This window comes from Podarcis gaigeae (genome assembly GCF_964106915.1).
Source record: "Podarcis gaigeae genome assembly, chromosome: 1".
NCBI lineage: Eukaryota > Metazoa > Chordata > Lepidosauria > Squamata > Lacertidae > Podarcis > Podarcis gaigeae.
The window spans coordinates 59,350,641-59,356,607 of record NC_139678.1 but is presented as its reverse complement, the minus strand read 5'-3'; the positions used below and the strand labels follow the sequence as shown (position 1 = coordinate 59,356,607).

The 5,967-nt window shown below is 41.1% G+C and overlaps 1 long non-coding RNA gene across 1 annotated transcript; it reads right to left on the bottom strand.

Moving 5' to 3' along the window:
• Positions 1-27: 27 nt before the first annotated feature.
• Positions 28-1,814, bottom strand: LOC310851177. Its single transcript, XR_014567605.1, has 2 exons — positions 577-1,814; positions 28-458 (listed from the first exon to the last, which is right to left on the bottom strand). It is a non-coding gene; the product is annotated as an uncharacterized lncRNA (long non-coding RNA).
• Between the last annotated feature and the right edge of the window lie 4,153 nt (positions 1,815-5,967).

The following is a 5,967-nucleotide window of genomic DNA, read 5'->3' as shown; positions in this document are numbered from 1 at the left end:
TTTTAAAACAAGAGAATTACAGTAGGAAAATCTCAGTACTTTTAATTGTAGTAGTAGTAGTAGTCTAAATATTTGTCTTGGGCATTTAGACAAAATTCTCTTGTGCAGGAATGAGCTGTGGTTCCATCACAGCATGTGTGCAATACCTTGGGATGTGAGTCCTTGAAAGAGTCCTAAAAATACAGTTTTAGAAATAAAAGTAGTTCATTACACCATGATACAGACAGCAGATATTATGGAGACTATCCCTGCCGGTTAAGGAGTTCTGTGTTGTGACACATTGCTTCTGATATCCATTCCTGTGATTCATTTAGTCAGCAACAGCTATTAAATAGCCCCTTTCTGTTATTTTCATCATAAGGCATCCTCTGCCCCCTTTTCCCCATTCTCCCTGTGAACTTCATCTACAGTCTTAGCAAGTAGATTCTAGATTCATAAGCAGTTCTAAACCAAGTAACCTCTTGGCCATTGCAATCCTGAATTTTTAATTTCTTTAAACTGTCTGTTGGGATCCTTTTTCCTCTTTAGACATGCTGTGCATAGCTTTGAGGGTTTAGTAACTTGGAGGTCCCGTGCCAGACCCCTGAGAGGTGCCACTTGTCCCCCAAATGACAACAGGTGTGTGGGGGGGGGAGTGTACAGAGAATTGAACAGGGACATCAGAATGTGTTGAGTAACCTGCCGCACAAATTAGAGAAACTGGCATACCAAGTTCATTCCTCAGGAAAACAGTTCCAATCTTTGCAGTTGACGAGCAAAGATAAATGGAATTGTAAAAAAGAAGCAATGAGTAGTGATCCATTTGTAGCAATTTCACATGTATGCTCCATTATACCAGCCCTGGGATTATTCCTGTTTTAGCATCAGTAGAGCCCTTTCAGGGCAACATACGCGTTCAGTACAGTCATATGGTAGAATACTTCCAACCAGGGCTGGATTTAGGTTTGATGAGGCCCTAAGCTACTGAAGGTAATGGGGCCCATTATATGTCCAGCTGTCCTTTGTCAACAACAAATTTCCACTGTTTTTTGTTTTGAATATATGCTATATGGTAATTTATGGACATAATAGGTATCTAAAGCCATTTGCACATAACAAAATATGTATTTTATCAAAGTTTTTGATCCAGTACATCAAGTACATTTTCCCTTTACATTTTTTTGGGGCCCCCAAGATAGTGGGCCCCTAAGCTATAGCTTGTTTAGCTTATACGTACATCCAGCACTGAACCACTTCAGACTGCACATAAAGGATTGCAGTTCTGAATGCTCCCCTCATACAAAAATCAAATAAAAATATGCCTGTGTGTGCAAGGCTAGCGCATTGGGAATAATGAACATACCATAGCTGTCTCTGTGACATGCCAGATTAATTTACCCGGTTCTTCATTTATAATAAACTCATGGGAACTTTGGGACTGTTTTTTATGTTCCTCCATCTAATAATGGCTAGGGCATGTCTTAACTTAGTTTCACCTTTAGTTGTGAACAGTATGTCTCTGTAATTTTTTGCCTTTTCAAATTACAAGTAAAATGAGTAAAATTTTCTATACTCTTAACACCAGTTGGGGCTCCCAAAAAGTTCCTCTTATGCAACTTTCAATAAGATAAAATAGTGCCATTTGACCAGTACAATATTCCCAATATATCAATGCAACATACCTTTTATGCTCTGGGATGTTTTATAGAAAAAAAACTAGGATTGTGTATTTTGTCATTTTTAAAAATGCATTAAAAATTAAGTGTATCAATGCAAGTCCATTACTGAGAGCACAAAAATTTGAATGTAATTGTTAATATAGTAAAATATTTTTGAAACAACTGGAATCCTCCCATTTATTTTGTGTGACTGCTTGTTTGAAATTGGGCTGTCTGAAATCTTAAGCTGTCCTCTGGTTTTCTGAACATTTTGAGCATCTAGATTTTCGGGGGCAGTTTTGTCTGAGGTGGGTTACTGTCAACCTCTTATTCGTGCATTGTTTAGCTCAGTTGGTGTTGCCATATTTTTGCTTAAATTCTTGCCTTATGAGTCGGATTACACAAGTGAGCAACAGAGTAATATTTGCTCATTCATTTTTTTATCCCGTGTTTCCTCCATGGAAATCAGGGTACCATCTCCCCCCCTGCTTGCCAAATCAACTATATCCTTAAAACATCCTTTGAGGTAAGCTAGGCTGAGAGTCACTCAGTGAGTTTTATCGCTCATCAGGGAATGGAAGCAAGGCTTTCCCAGTGTGGTGAAGAGCATAGCTCAATGGCTGAGCTCCTGCGTTGCATCTGAAAGGTCCCAGGTTCAATGCGTCTAGTCAGAGTTGAAAATGTGTGCTACCTGAAACCCTGGAAAGCCATAGCCAATGAGTACAGACCGTACTGAGGTAGATGGACCAATACGCTGACTTGGTATAAGGCAGCTTCCTGTGTCCTAGTCTACATCGCATGGGCTCTCATTGGGGAATGACTTTGATAATGTCAGACCAGTGCAGTTATTTACTGTGCAGTGATACCTTGGGTTACAGATGCTTCAGGTTACAGACTCTGCTAACCCAGAAATAGTACCTCAGGTTAAGAACTTTGCTTCAGGATGAGAACAGAAATTGTGCAGCAGCAGCGGGAGGCCCCATTAGCTAAAGTGGTACCTCAGGTTAAGAACAGTTTCAGGTTAAGAACGGACCTCCAGAAGAATTAAGTTCTTAACCCGAGGTACCACTGTATATCTAATGAACAGAAAACTACTCAACACAACAGAGCCCAATGAGGATAAGTGTTGTGTTACTTTTACCAGAAGGGAACTGATGAACTGTACAATAAATGACAGTTCAAGGCCTTGAAAAGATTCATGTTAATGTTAGATTTGCAGATAGCAAAACAAAATGTCATATTCAAAGAGAACCCCCTGCCTTTGTCAGCCATGTATACTTGAAAGTATGTCTCCTTTGTTGTAATGGGTACAATATTGCTGCCTAGGGAAACAAGATGGTTTTATAGTTTTGTATGCAATCTGCATGCAGGTGTTATAAGTCGTAGTCACAAAGTAGACCCATTGAAACGAATGAAGAAAAGCAGCAAGCCAGAGAGAGAGAGAGAGAGAGAGAGAGAGAGATTTGATTTCTGTTTGAATCCGGCTGTGGCTATGGGAGAAACAAGGCCTTCTGGGGTGTTAATGTTGTGAGCCCCCCCAGCGTAGACACTTCTCACCTTGTTTATTCAACATGATCCTGTTGGCATCTGGGGGCATCTGATTGGCTCCAGCTGGATCGTCTCCCTCTCAGCCTTCGCGCTGCAGAGATTCATCGACCTCTGGCTCTGACGTAAATCAGTGACTCAAGCTTGTTGACTTGAGCACACTTTACTTAGCACAGTAAACTGCACAACAGAAGAGGCTTGAGGCTGTAGATACATACTAAAACTACGGATTTATTTTACATAAATCAGAACAAAGAAACATGTCGTCTGTCCTTGCCGTCTTCTCGGAGAGAGACTAAAAACAAAAGCAATACACAGAGCGGAAGTTCCGCTCACGGGACCCAGCAGTTTGTGCTGGAATGTAAACAGACATGTGACATGTAACAATCCCACATATCTGCAACAAAAAGTGGAATGGAATCTCCCAACAGATCCATCCTCATGCCCTGTAGAAATAGCTTGAAAATCATTATCAGTTTTTACCATAATCTCCCCATCTACTTATGCTGGTCTATGACCGTAATAAAAAAAATATTTTATTTTATTTGACTCCTCATCTACTCAGAAACAAGGGTCATTAAGCTCAGTTATGCTGACTCGGAAGTAAATGTGCATAGGTATCATCTTGTATCAACATTGCTCTTTTCACTGTCTACCCCATTGTCATCTGATAGAACAGAACAAGTTCAACCATGGGGATAGAATCTAGTGCAAAAGATGACCTCTCCCAACTTGTGTGTATGTCAGGTTGACATGCCAGGGGTGTGTAGTGTTTCTGCATTTTCTGTTTTTCTTATTATACCAAAGGTCCCAATTCATAGCAGTCATGCAGTCATCTGTGCATTTCCCAAGATGACTCCACATCTGAAATTGACTGCAAGACCGATATCTATAATTCTGCAAAAGTAGACCTGTTAATCACAATTTCCATTTTCTCTTTCATCATCTTGGACTCCCAACTACTAGAAAATAGGAAACTAGTGAACCAGCAATCAGGTATGGCCAAAGAAAGGAACCTAGGAATGTTATTTATTTATTTATATCCTGCCTTTTCCCCTGACAGGAACTCATGGCTGCTTACAGCTAAAACAGAAACGGCTAGAAAACATATGGGGGATGATGACAATCTTATTCATGAAACCTTAAGAGGCTATGTCAGCTGAAAGTTGACATAAGAAAGAAGGGAAATATGTTAAATTGTTACAGTCTAGAAGACAGACAAGTTGACTTCCTAAAAGAGACATATTTTGTCTAGTGAAAGAATAAACAAGTGGAATCGCCCCCTCTTTTTCCCTTTGTCAGCATGGAAGCTTGGCTAGATGGCCGTTCTCTTTCTGGTCCTGAAATGTACGTGAGAACCGTAGTGCAGGATTGGGTCCTGGCAGCTTGGGTTGCATTTCTATCCAGCAGAGGAGTGTGGTTTTGTTCCACGGAGATTTGTGATGCAAATCTGTAACACTATAGTGTTGAACTGCCACGGCCTTGGGTCATGTCAATATGGTGGTAGCTCTTTACAATAAAGATCTCATTGAGGTGAGCAGGAGAGCCTGTCTAACCTGTATTATTTTACTCAGTTACATCTCCTTTCTGCATTTTGGGTTGAACCGGTTCCAGCCCTAATGTGCTGCTGAGCTGTTGCCAGTGCGCTTTTTATTAAGCAATGGTCTTAGAAAGTAAAACCCGAGTCTTTAATGTGGCCTCTCCTACCTGTTTTAATACTGGTGAGAATAATCTTATATTTCACCAAACCTATGTGTATTTAGTTTCTGGCTTCCTGGATAATTGAGGGTTCCTATTAAAAAGACCTGAACAATCCTTGCTATAGAAAAACGGCTCTAAAGACCTTCTCTGTTTGGAATTAAAGGTGAAGGTGTTAAACCCAGACAATAAAACTCAGATCAAAGTAGCCAACAGAAGGAGGCCACAAGAAGAGCAGATTGTCCTTTCGACTCCATCACATCACAGAAGGTGCCACCTCTCTCTTTTTGTAATTGAATTTCATGAAAGAGGCAAAGCCATTCTTTCGAAAGGTAATTCAATCGGGCCGCTGGCTGGATCGACAAGGAGAGCACCTGCTTTGTTTGCTTTAGATTTTGGGCTGCAGACCCTCCTGGCCTGATGGGGGTTGGCTAATCCACTACCCCAGCTTGCGGGGGCAGCAACAACACCTGTTGCCTAAGTGTGCTGTTAACCCAGTTCATATTAGGCAGGTTTTGGATTCTGTAACTATGCTGTGAAGGACGTTCATCCTTCCAGCTGTGTCGGCTGCAGGAGAGTTGAATAGCACAAGACCATAAATGTTGATAATGGCTTTTTTTTTGTATGGCCATAAACTTGGTCACATGGGGGGAAAATAGAAGGCTGAAATGTCTGTTCACAAACTGGAATTATTCTGGGCATGATCTATCATATGGATGGAGAATATTCTCCAATACAAGTCTCATTTTGTTTTGGGCCTGGTTGCTAGATTCTGCCTTCTACAATCAGGGCCTGAGGGAACAGCCTGTAACCATGCTCACACAACCATCGGGTGACAGTCAACTTAATTTTACTCCTAGTAGACCCACTGAAATTAATGGACCTAACTCATAGACTCATAGAACTGTTGGAAGGGACCACAAGGGTAATCTAGTCCAACCCCCTGCAATGCAGGAATCTTTTGCCCAGTGTGGGGCTCGAACCCATGATATTGCGCTTTATAGTCTCATGCTGTATTGACTGAGCTATCGCAGCTGACAATCGAATACTACCCCTATTAGTTCAGATCCTGTCATGCATTTGACCA